Genomic DNA, 12,610 nt, shown 5'->3' with positions numbered 1-12,610 from the left:
GTAAAAGATTATATAAGTGTAATAATTCATATGTAACCCTAGAAATGTACAGCCAATATTGAAAAAGATTCATCTTAGCTCAGAAAATTGTTATTGAATATGTCAATGCTGATGTAATGAAATGCTTCTTCTATGTATGTGGTTATTAAATAATTTAAAATAAAGAACCCCCCCAAAAGTATATTATATACATGTGTAAAACTTATATTTTCCAAAATACATATATATTAAACAATTTTAAAGTAATATGAAACCTATGAAATATCTATACTGTTGTATCTCATACAATTTTTATTATAAATAGTATTTTTTTTTTTTTTTGGTCTTTTTGAGAAAGGGTCTCCCTGTAGCCCCAGCTGTCCTGGAACTCACAATGTGGACCAGGCTGGCCTTGAACTCACAACGATCCACCTGCCTCTGCCTCTCAAGTGCTGGATTAAAGGCGTGCACCACCACGCTCGGCATAAATAGTATTTTAACAGGGCAATGGCAGTGACTCAGCTCAAGTCTTAAAGTTAGATGGAGGAAGGGTTCCTGCTTTCACTGCTGATGATGTGACTTTGAGCACATTCATTATTCTTTGTGTTAGTTGATTCCTCTGTAAAATGGGAACAGTTAATCACATTATCAGTCACATAGGACTGCTGAGAGTTAAGTAGGATGAAACTTAGAGAGAAAAGGAAATGAAATCAAAGCATGCCAGGCACATTCTAAACAATCAAGGACATTGACTGAAATGAATTGAAACTGTAGATTTCAAAACACTGAGCACCAAAAAAAACACTATAAAATACCTTATTCATTTTTACATCATTATATATTGAAATAATATTGAAATGACAATTTTTGGATTATGTTGCATTAAATACAATATATTAAAATTAATTATGGGACTAGAGAGATGGTTCAACAATTAGGGCATATACTGCCCTTGCAGAGGACCTGCCATGTTAGATGGCTCACAACTGCCTGTAACTCCAGCTCCAATGGATGACACAACGTTTTCTGGCCTCCATAGGCAAGTGTACACACACACACACACACACACGCACACATGCACACACACACACACACACACACAGAGGCACAATTTTAAAAAATAGATAAAGTTAAAATCTAAAATTAATTCTATCCATTTACATTTTCTTTTTAAAATGTGGTTGCTAGAAAAATTTTTAATTATGTATATGCTGCATATTGTATTTCTAATGGATGACCCTTGTCTAGTTTTAAAAGATATAAACTTGGCCTCAGATTTATCGCATAATTTAGAAGTAGTAAAAGTTGTTGGTTCATTTTTATTCTCACATAATCAATATTTCAGCACATCAAAATGCCTTATTTCCTAATAGGCTCTTAAAATTTAGCTACAATCTTTACATAGAAAATTCAAAGGAATTTATTAAATAGAGCTATTAAGTAAGCTCGTGGGACACAAGAGTAATATGCAAAATCAAATAAATTTGCATATATCAACCATAAATAATTTTAAAGGGCATTGATTCAATGAAAATGATTCCATTTTTAAAAGCACAAAAATATATAAAAATTATTCAGAATAAATTTTTAAAGGATGTGAAAAATCACACACTTCTGAGGCATTACAAAGTTAATTTCCTGAAACTGATCAATACAACTCAACTATATTATATTAACACAACAGTTTCAATAAAAGTCCTAATGAGTTATTCTATATTGGAAACCACAAAGTTGATTTGCTTTTTGTTTGTTTGTTTTGTTGATGTTTTGAGACGGGATCTCACTGTGCAACCCTAGCTGGCCAGGAACTCAATATGTAAACCAGACTGGCCTCTAACTCACAGAGATCCACCTGGCTCTGCCTTCCAAGTGCTAGGATTTAAGGTGTGCACCACCAGGCCTGGTACAAAGTTCACTCTTAAGTATATAAGGAAAAATGAAATAATAACTAAAACAACCTTTTTTAAAAAAGAAAAAAATTGAACTCTGCTTTATTTTGAAATGTACCATAAAAAGGCAGAATAGTGCATGTCCACTATCCATTCCCACAAACACAGGAAGGATAGTCCATCCACAGTCATCATATTAGACATCATATTCCACTGATGCTATTCAATCAATAACAGAAGAATAAAATAATACAAAGTAGTTCAAGAAATATTTATCATAAGATGTGTGGACTCTGGACTACTGTCTCACATTCAGTGGGATTTAAAAAAAAAAAGCCTTTTCAAGGGAATGACTCTAGATAGGCTGACTAAACTGCAGTGGATGAACGTGCACCAAGGGTCATCTGGGTACAGAGGCTTGACCACATAGGACTTAACATATATGACAGAATGCATAAAATCCTGTTGGGTGGGGCTTTGGGGGTATTGTGGATGGGGGAGGGGTCTAAATTTGATTAAGATCTATTATATGAAATGCACAAAAATTCAATAAAAATGTTTAAAGGCTAGTTTTTAAAAATATGTTGCAGCAATTTTATGAGAAAAAATAATTCCAACTTTTACTGCACAAAAAAATTAACTTGAATTAAATCACAGACCTTGAGATGGTTCAGTGGGTAAAGTCTTCTGCTGCCACAGGCAAGCTGAACTGGATCTCTGAGACCCCATGGAAGAAGGTAAGAACCAACTCCACAAGTTGTCTTCCGACCTCCACACTCACACCATGTATGCACATGTGACATGCACAGTCATACAATAAATAAATATGATAAATCAGAGACCTAGAAGCAAAAGCTAAAACTCTTAAACTTCCAGAGAAAACAAAATGTATTTGTATCTCAAGAAGGCAATAATTTCACAACAATACAATCAAAAGCACCAATTATCTTAAGAAGCTATCTCATCAAAATGGAGAACTTCTTCCCAGCACCCACATGGCGGCTACGAACCATCCTTAACTCCAGTTCCAGGGGAATCTGAAGCCCTCTTCTGACCTCTGTGGCATTGCACAACATGGGTGCACTCACATACATGCAGGCAACACACTCATACACATAAAATAAAAATAAAATAAAAATTTTAAAAGACATGGTTCAAAAATGAAAATGCAAGCTTTACTGTGGAAAAAATTTTCACAGTTCATATAACTGACAACAAATGTGTGTGAGAAAAAACTATGCCAGATTGTTTAGAGAAGCTTTACTCATAAGGACCGGAAATGGGAAACCACCCAAATGTCTATCAATATTTGAATTGATAAACCAACTGTGGAATTGTCATATAATGAGATAATTCCTAGCAATGAAAAGGAAAACAGGTTAGAAAAATGGCTCAGTGGTTAAGTGCCATTGCTCTTCCAGAGGGCCTGAATTCAGATTCCAACACCCACATTTGGCAGCTCACGACCACCTATAACTCTAGTTCCAGGGGATCTAATGTCCTCTTCTGGTCTCCAGGGGCACCTGCACACATGTGGCTTACACTCACATTGTCACACACACATATGCATAAAAACTTAAATAAATCTTTTTAAAAATATTGAAAGAGCTACTGATAGGCCATAAATAAATCTCAAATACCTCACACTGAGTTTTTTTAAAGGCAAGAAAGAAGATATCTATACAAAGTCTAAGAACAAAAGCTAATCTTTGATGATAGAAATTAAAACAGCCATGTCTTATGTGGGTTACAAACTCTATGGTACAGAGCATTAAGGAACTTCATGGGTTGGTTGAAATGTCCAGTGGTTACAGACATTTACAAATATTAAAAATTTCACTCCTCATCTGTACATAACACTCTATACTTTAATTTTTTAATTATTTACTTAATAATCACATGATTAGAAGAAGCATTTCATTACAGTATTAACATATTCAATAACAATTTCCAGAGCAAAGATGCATCTCTTTCAAAAGTGGCTCTAAATTTTTATGTTCACAGATCAATTAATACAGTTATACAATATTGAACTCATATAAACCCTATAAAACATAAAATTGAGGTTTTAACCTTTAAAAAAGATCTCCATTTCATTTTAAAATATACTGTTTCATACAGAAAAACTCATTTTTAATGCTTCTAACAGATGTTTGCACATGCACCTCTATTCTCTATGTATCTGATTATTACTAGTCACAGTCAGTTACACTCGGATCCTTGGCACCTGAGTAAGGATATAAAGTCATCAGGTAGATTTCAATGGTAATGTGTTCACCTCTATTAATTAACATGAAGCAAATGTTTGTGCTTCTTCCTCAAAAATAACTCATTTTTTAAATTTGTTGATTTTTGTGTGTGTATTTCATACAGAACATCCCAAACAAGCTTATTCATCTATACACCCACTTCCCAGATGCACCCCTGTTGGATGACAGAGGACACTCTGTCAACCCTGCTACTGTCCACTGTGTTGTGGGCACCCCCAGCCATTCCCCAGTGCTTGTCCATCCACTGAATCTAGTCAGCCTATCTAGAGATCCTTGTTTTACAAAGAGCAGCTCTTCCTTGTCTAGCAGCAATCAGTTGTCAATATTCCTTTAGCTAAGATTGGGGTGTGCTGTTCATTTTCCCAGTTCTATGCTGGGTTACTGTCTGGAGTCTCTTGAGTCACCCTGGCCAACAACTCAAAGGAAGGTATCTCCTGTCTGGTGTTGTTTCTTGTTATGTAGCCTTTAGCTATACACATGGACTCTTAAAAAATTATATTGACCCTTTAATCTTTAGTTATACTTTTCTTTTTTGGGTGTTTAAGACCATAAAGTTGATCTATATAAACCAATTTATATTTACTCTTAAGGTCATTTGAGGATCTGTTCCTTTAAGATTTCATCTTACCCCAGTCAGACTGGCTAAGATCAAGAGAACAAATAATACCAAATGTTGGAGAGGATGTGGGGAAAGGGGAACACTCAACCACTGCTGATTGGACTGCAAACTTGGATAACCCCTATGGAAAGCAGTGTGGAGAACACTTAAAAAACTACAAATGAGGCCAGGCGGGGTGGCACACACCTTTAATCCCAGCTCTCAGGAGGCAGAGGCAGGTGGATTTCTGTGAGTTCAAGGCCAGCCTGGACTACGTAATGAGTTCCAGGACAGCTGGGGCTACAGGGAGACCCTGTCTCAAAAAAGACAAAAAAAAAAAAAAACTACAAATGAACCTACCATTTGACCCAGTTATACTTTAATTTTTAAAAATCCAGTTACATGGCTCAAAAGTATCCATAATCATCACTAAATATGTAGTTTATAATGTTATTAAAGTCATGTTGGAATTTGCACTACATAAAGACAGTGATTTTAGTTATTTTTTGCTAAAGTCCTAGTGCCTGCTCCTCAGTAGGCGCCCAATAAGTGTTACTGCTGAATGAGTTTATGAGCATATCACTGATGTCAGTTAATGATCTGAACTCCAAGTTACATACATAATTATGTTTCTAGTTGTATATAGTGAGAAATATTATTTACAGTGCAACTCAATAAAGCCTGTTGGACCATAGTGTGCCTAAGAGATGTGATAGGAATTGGGGGTTAAGGCTCACTAGTTAATCGGTTACAAATTTAACTTTATTAGTTTAATTACTAGTGTCTGTAATTGGTCAAGCCAAATTCTCCAAGCATGCTGCCATTCAGTAAACAACTAAAAAACTTCAACATTCAATGTAATGAAAGATGTGCTTGTAAGTTCCATGGAGCTGAAGAATTAAACTTTTCAAAAGGTTGGTGACTAGTTTCTAAGGGTACAAACTACAGCTACACACGTTTCACATCATTATTGACATAGCAAAGGATAGAATTGCTTTATTTCTAGTAACCACTTACATCTTTGATAGGTAATCAGAACTAACCAAGTATCTAAGTATACTTTGTAAAGAAACTCAAGATCCTTTACTATTTTATGATTATTAACCAATGTTTATACGTGTTGGGCTATTATTACAGGTTTTTAAATAAATGTACCACCACGACTTCCAAAATCGAGCTTTACTTTTATGAAGTGATACCATTTTTCTATCACAATGAAAAATGCAAAGCAATTAGGAGAATCTTAAAGTAGTTGCAGAAACATTCATTGCCATTAAGGAACATTATTTCTCTGTGGATTACTACTTAGCTCCATGAATTGAACAAGGATACTTCAAATTTGGCACCTCATAACAGCCTATCTTATGAAGTCATTCACTCCAGGGGAGACTAGCTGTGTTTTGTGTTTTGTTTTGCAAAGAATTGGAATTTTCTAATTAATCCTGAACATCATTATCTCAGGAAATTATTTCAGAAAGAAATATTTTAAAATAAATACCCCATGAAAATAGATTGTGTTGGGGTTGTATAATTTTTTTTTTGTGTATATGATGTCTCCCTAAGGCTTTGTAGATGAGAGAGAGAGAGAGAGAGAGAGAGAAAGAGAGAGAGAGAGAGAATAAAATATAGAAAGGGTCACTCCTGAGGAAAAACTAAAAAGTATCAAACTATGGAAGTAATTTATACAATTTCCACTTTTCTATGTCCTAAGTACCCTAATGGCTCTTTTATGATCTTTCTCATCCTTTATAAAAGCATCAAGCTTTAAGCAGATTTGAAAAGTAATAGCCAGGAGTATTCTATTCTATGCAGTTCTACGAGAACAAAAAAAGTACACACCATTTGACATCCAGAGTTGTATGAGAGGACACTTCTGATAGGGTGACTCTGTTTCAGCGGTTGCTAGGTAATGATCTTTGGAACAAATGCATTTCCTGCCTCTAAATCAATAATTACACAATGTTAATTTAGAATATGATCTTCATGGTCACCAACAATTACCCTGAGAATTTGCTTTAAATGAAACGGCGTTTGTTCAAAACCCGAGCCTCCAAATAACTTCCTGAGCACTTGCTGTATTTGACACTGGCAACACTATGCACCAAGGCTTGCTTTTTGCTGTTGGGTCTATTGATTGAAATGCCATTCATTTTGTACAGATAAAAGACATATGGCTTAGCTGGCTCCTGTTTATTAAGACGTGGTCAAGTAGAAATCCCATTTAATTTTAAGTAACCCTGATATCATTTTCTTTCCATCTTTGCTTCTCACAAAATGTGTTTGAAATTCAGAGAAGAATGATAAAACCATTCACCTGTTGTTTGGTTTAAGAGAAAAAAAAAACCTTTCAGCTTCAAGTAAGTCCTCTGCTAATAGCTTTTGTATCCACCATAAAAATACTTTCACTATGAAGGGAAAGTGTCTCAAAGGTGTGCTTTAAAAAAGAATACATCAGCCCTGAAAGAAAACAAAGGCACTTAGCGCAGGTGAGTGAAAAACTTAGAATATGCCTCCATCACCCAGGGTCTCAAATCGTCATTCATAGAGCACTTGTGAACACATCTCCCATTTAAACAGAATGACTTCATAACAGAAAAAAAAGAAGACAGAAGAAAGTGGTTTGGGGTCGAGTGGAGATGTATCAACATGGTTGGGTCTCTGCATTGATTGGATGGGGCTACTGTATGACAATCACCACTTGCGTACCGTCCCACAGCTCTGGGGGCTGAACATTGGAATCAAGCCATGAATGGGGCTGGGCTCTCTCTGTAAGCTCTGGGGAATCACTCTCCTTTGCCTTTTCCAAAGTCTGTATGGACAACAGTTCTTGACATCCACTGATTTTTGGCAGCATAATTCCAGTCTGCTCACCATCACACAAGTTCCCTCCTCTGTGTATGTCTGTACCCACATTCCCCTCTTCTTCTGAAGACATCATTCATTGATTGAAGGCCCACTCTGATGCACTGTGGTCCCATACTGACATGACTACTGGGCATGACTACATTCTGAGTCTCTGGTTCTACATGAACTTTGGGTGGGGGGGGGTCACCATTCAACCCAATTATGTGGGATCCTTTGGAAACTCAGATTGCATGCTGCAGGATGCCAATGATCATCATTGACTAATTCCACAGCTTCAGTTTCTAACGTGGAATCTCACACTGCCTACTAGAGTAGATGAACGACTAAATTAACAACTACATAGTAAGTAACCCTTGATGAAAAATAACTAGTAAATCATAAAAGTAAAGAAGGACGTGATATCTTTGTAGTTATATATATAAAATGCTGTCTATCTATGTGTTTGGGAACAATCAGGCCAAGATTCAGGATTCTCATAGCAGCCAGTATGGTGGTTTAATTTTTTTTTTTTTCAGTCTTTTTGAGACAGGGTCTCCCTGTAGCCCCAGCTGTCCTGGAATTCACTATGTAGACCAGGCTAGCTTTGAACTCACAGAGATCCACCTGCCTCTGCCTCCTGAGAGCTGGGACTAAAGGCGTGCGCAACCACGCCCAGTGTTAATTTTGATGGTTGATTTGGTTGGACTAAGAAACATGTTAGGGGATTGATGAGGCACACCTCTGGGTGGTCTGTGAGGACATTTCGAGAAAGGACATTAACAGAGGGAGGAAAACCCACCCAGAGCTGGGGTGGCACCATTCTAGAGTCCTTGGACAGAATAAAATGGGAAAACAGAGAAAGTGAGGAGAGGGCTGGGTTCCCCTTTCTCTCCTTCCTCCTCCACCATGATGTGAACTGAGTTGGTCCACCATGCCTTCCCCACCCCGATGAATTAAAATTCTCTGTACCATGAACCAAAATAAGTATTTCTCGTCTCAGGTCATTTCTATAGGGATTGTGGTTCTCAGTGAAGCAAAGCTAACCCCTACAAGCATTCTTGTTTCGGTTAGCCTCTCTTTGGACTTCTGTATCCACAGCGGAAGTTCTAAGAGAACATAACAGTGTTTAAGAACGGCCCTAGTTAGCTTGATTGTTAATTGAAGTAGGAGACCTTAGCCCATTGTGGGTGGCGCCATTTCCTGGGAAGGCCGTTCTGGGCTACATAAAGAAAGCTGGCTAGCCACGAACCTGAGAGCACATCAGCAAAACAGTGTTGCACCGTTCCACCATAGTTTCTCCTTTTAATTCCAGCTTGAGCTCCTGCTCAGACTTCCCTCCACCATGGGCTGTGAATCCAAGCGAAAACAAATCCTTTCCTCCCCTAAGTTGATTTTAAAGTGTTTCATCACAGCCACAGAATCAAACTAGAACAAGCACCAACGGAGCATTTTCTTGGTCTAAGCAAACTATGCTGCTTGTCTTTAGGGTACATGAAAATAAAATTGAGCCTCTTATAAAATAGCATTTCCAATTAAGGAAAAAAGGCAGAACAGTAAGCTGTCTTCACTTTATGTCTTCTTTTCGTTCTTTATATATTATTTTGCCAGAAGTCTAGAAAAAGAGGTGTCAGATTTTTCTCAGAATTTTTTTTTTGCTTTCACAAAGCTATGACAGATTATAAGGTTACCTCTGCCACTTATGAGAAAGAAAGACATCTTCTTGTCTTTATTAAGTGCAAGCAGTGACCAGAATTAGCAGCCTGTGTTACAAGGACACAGTAACACTCTCATTTTCTGCAGGCTCCAGAGGTTGGTATCTGATAATTGGCCAGAGGATTACACAAAAAAATATTGAGAATCTTCATGATGCTTGTCGTTTTTCTCTGTTGGGAAACCCTGCAAATGAATCACAGCTTTAAAAGACAACCACAGGACAGTAACAAAGAAGACTTCAGCCATTCTACTTCTTTAGACCTTTCTTGGGTCCTTTTTTGCTTGTTCCTAAAGGTTCCGTATGATGTCAAGTAACAGTTTCTGTCAAGAAGTAAGTATCTGAAATTACAGCTGCCTATTTATAAAGTTCCAAATTCATGCATCAGTTGATAATGATACAGTTATTTGAACAACAATGGGACCCACTTTTCAAAAACATTTCCCTACCAACCTCATTACTGATGTGTGAAATTCTACTGTTAGATTATAAGGTTATGACTACTGATTTCTCTTACTACTGAAAATGCAAATGTCCCCAGAGGGTGGACCACATTAAAGACTTCATTCATAATACTTTATTAAGATCCAGGGAGTGACAGTATCTTTGCTAATTTAAAAATATTACAGCTCCAATTATTATGATTGTTTTGTTACCTCCTTTTCATGAGGGAAGAGAAAAACACTGAGCCCTGCTGAAACCGGACCAGCACTCTCAGTGACACATGGCCCTGATACGCTCATGCCTATGGGCACTTCACCCATGGATACTTCCTCTTCTTTCTGTGAGCTTTCCAACGCCCTTTCTCCTTTTCACTCTCACTGAAGACCTTGCATCTAACCTCAGTGTGAAAGAAACCCTCAGAGGCCCCACATGTCCCTATCACATCTCCCAATCTGTTTTCATCTGTCGACCCCTCTTAGGTCTTCTCGCTGATACTTCCCACAGTCCTACGCAAGGCCAATCCCCACGCCCCCTCACCTCCCTAGACTATCACTTGCATAATTATTCTGGCACCTACGTCATCAATTTATCCTGTTAATTGTTTCGTATCAGCCCATAAATATGAGGTAATTTTGCCATTTTCAAAGAAAAAAACCTCCTTTGACCTCCAGTGCTGTTCTACTTAACTGCCCTTTCGTGGAAGTGATTCTTTTTAAAACATATATTTTATTTATTATTTTTATTTTCTTTTACATATGAGTATCTTGCTTGCATGTGTGTAAGTGTACCCGTGTTGTACAATGCCCATGGGGGTCAGGAACTGGAGTTACAGGCACTTGTCAGTCGCCATGTGAGCACTGGAAATCACCTGGGTCCTCTGTGAGAGCAGCCCGCGCTCTTAACCACTGAGCCGCCTCCCCAGCCCCCAGGAAAGTCATTCTTAGAGTATCTCTGCCTGTTGTCCCTACTTGCCTCCACCCATTACTCTTAAACTCAGTCTAGTTTCCTCTTCACACTTGTCAAGGTATACAAAGTCCTCTCTATGTTTCTAAACCCAATGGTCAAATTCCAACTTATCCATTTCCCACTGCGAGCAGCATCTTCAAGCTCATTCTAGAAGCCTGTTCTTCATTAGACTTCTGGGTTGTTAGTCCCCCGCTGATATCTTTCCTGTCTCACCAACTCAACCTTGGTCTTTTCGGGGTTTTTTTGTTTTTTGTTTTTTGTTTTTTTTAATTAGAAGAAGCATTAGAAGTTAAGAAAGGCTCTTGGAAAATTGCCAAAACCATTGAATAGGTTGTTTTTTTGGTTTTGGTTTTGGTTTTGTTGTTTTTTTTAAAAAGGACCTTCCTGGTTGTTTTATTAAAAAGTAAAATATAGCCAGGCGTGGTGGCACACGCCTTTAGTCCCAGTACTTGGGAGACAGAGGCAGGCGGATCTCTGAGTTCAAGGCTAGCCTGGTCTACATAGTGAGTTCCAAGCCAGCTGGGGCTACAGAGAGACCCTGTCTCAAAAAAAGACCCCCCCCAAGAAATTAGAAATAAAAATCTGCCTGTGTCTAGCACAGACAGTTACTCTGTTGTGCCCCCACTCCCACTGGCTTCCAGAGTTACCTGTGATTCCTGCCAAGAATTCTAGAAGGCCATGCAGGTCCCAGCCACCTGCAGGTGGGACACCAGGCCAACCCTGGAGGACAGCCAGCGACGGCCCTCCCTTCTGTTGGCAGGGAGCAGGTAGAGGGGACAGGGGACAGAACACAAGTGCAAGATGCAGCCGAGGGAGCCGCCAGGTCCCCCAGGCAGATCTGCCCTGGAGCTGAGTCTGGAAGTGATTTGCTTTGAGCTCCGGAGCCCAGGCTGTGGTGACTGGCCACCGCACATCCACCTGTCACATGGCCCAGCAAGTAACTCCAGTACGGCCAGACTGCTCTATCTTCTTCCAGATCACAGACCAGAGGCAACTTACCCATGGCCACACAGCAAGAAGGGGTCCAGAAAGCTAAATTCCTGACTGTTCAGATAAGAACAGCCAAGAAACATCCACCAGCCTCCCTTGAAGGCCATGAAGGAGATTCTCTGAGCAGAAGGTGCCCCTTAACTTTGAGAGCCCCAGTGTGTAACACACTGACCACTATATCCTAGTCGGCTGCTGTGGCAGACAGTACTAAACAATTCAACCTTATTTATCTATTTATTTTTTATATAAGGCCTCATAGAGCTCAGGCTAGCCCCCAAATCCCTAGGTAGCCGAAGATGACCCTGAACTCCTAATCTTCCCGCCTCCACCTCCCAAGTTCTGGGATGACAGGCATGCACCAATGCCATGCTTGGTAGTGCTGGAGATGGAACTCTACACATGGAGTATAAGCACTCTGCCCCTGAGCTACAAGCACTCTACCCACTGAGCTACAAGCACTCTATCCACTGAGTTATAAGTACTCTACCCACTGAGCCCAGCCCGGGTCTCCAGGATCCCTCTTAATCACCCCACATGACCACTCCCCATGGACTGGTGCAGCTGTGCTGTCAGGCCTGTTGGCAGGGCCAAAGCGCACAGAGGAACAGACGCCCTCCCTGGCCCCCGTGTCCTGGCACCTTGAACTTGCAACAGCTCTGATGATGACTTTCTCTTTGTAGCTGTCCAAGAGCACAGCTGTGAGTAAGTCCGTGTGAGGACAGGAAGTATCTATCTTTACATCCCTGAATTAACCAGCCTATACTGTTCTGAAAAATCTGTCCCTTTTTTCTTCTAATAAGCAAATTTCTTTCTTTTTTTCTTTTTCTTTTTTTTTTAGCTCTTCCGCCATCACTTGATTTTCAAGTCTGAATTGTCTGTAAGCTTAAAGTATTTCTGATGAAGTTGACTCTTTTTTTTT

Source organism: Nannospalax galili, unplaced genomic scaffold, assembly GCF_000622305.1.
Source record: "Nannospalax galili isolate Female #2095 unplaced genomic scaffold, S.galili_v1.0 scaffold255, whole genome shotgun sequence".
NCBI lineage: Eukaryota > Metazoa > Chordata > Mammalia > Rodentia > Spalacidae > Nannospalax > Nannospalax galili.
Note: the sequence above shows the minus strand (reverse complement) of the source record.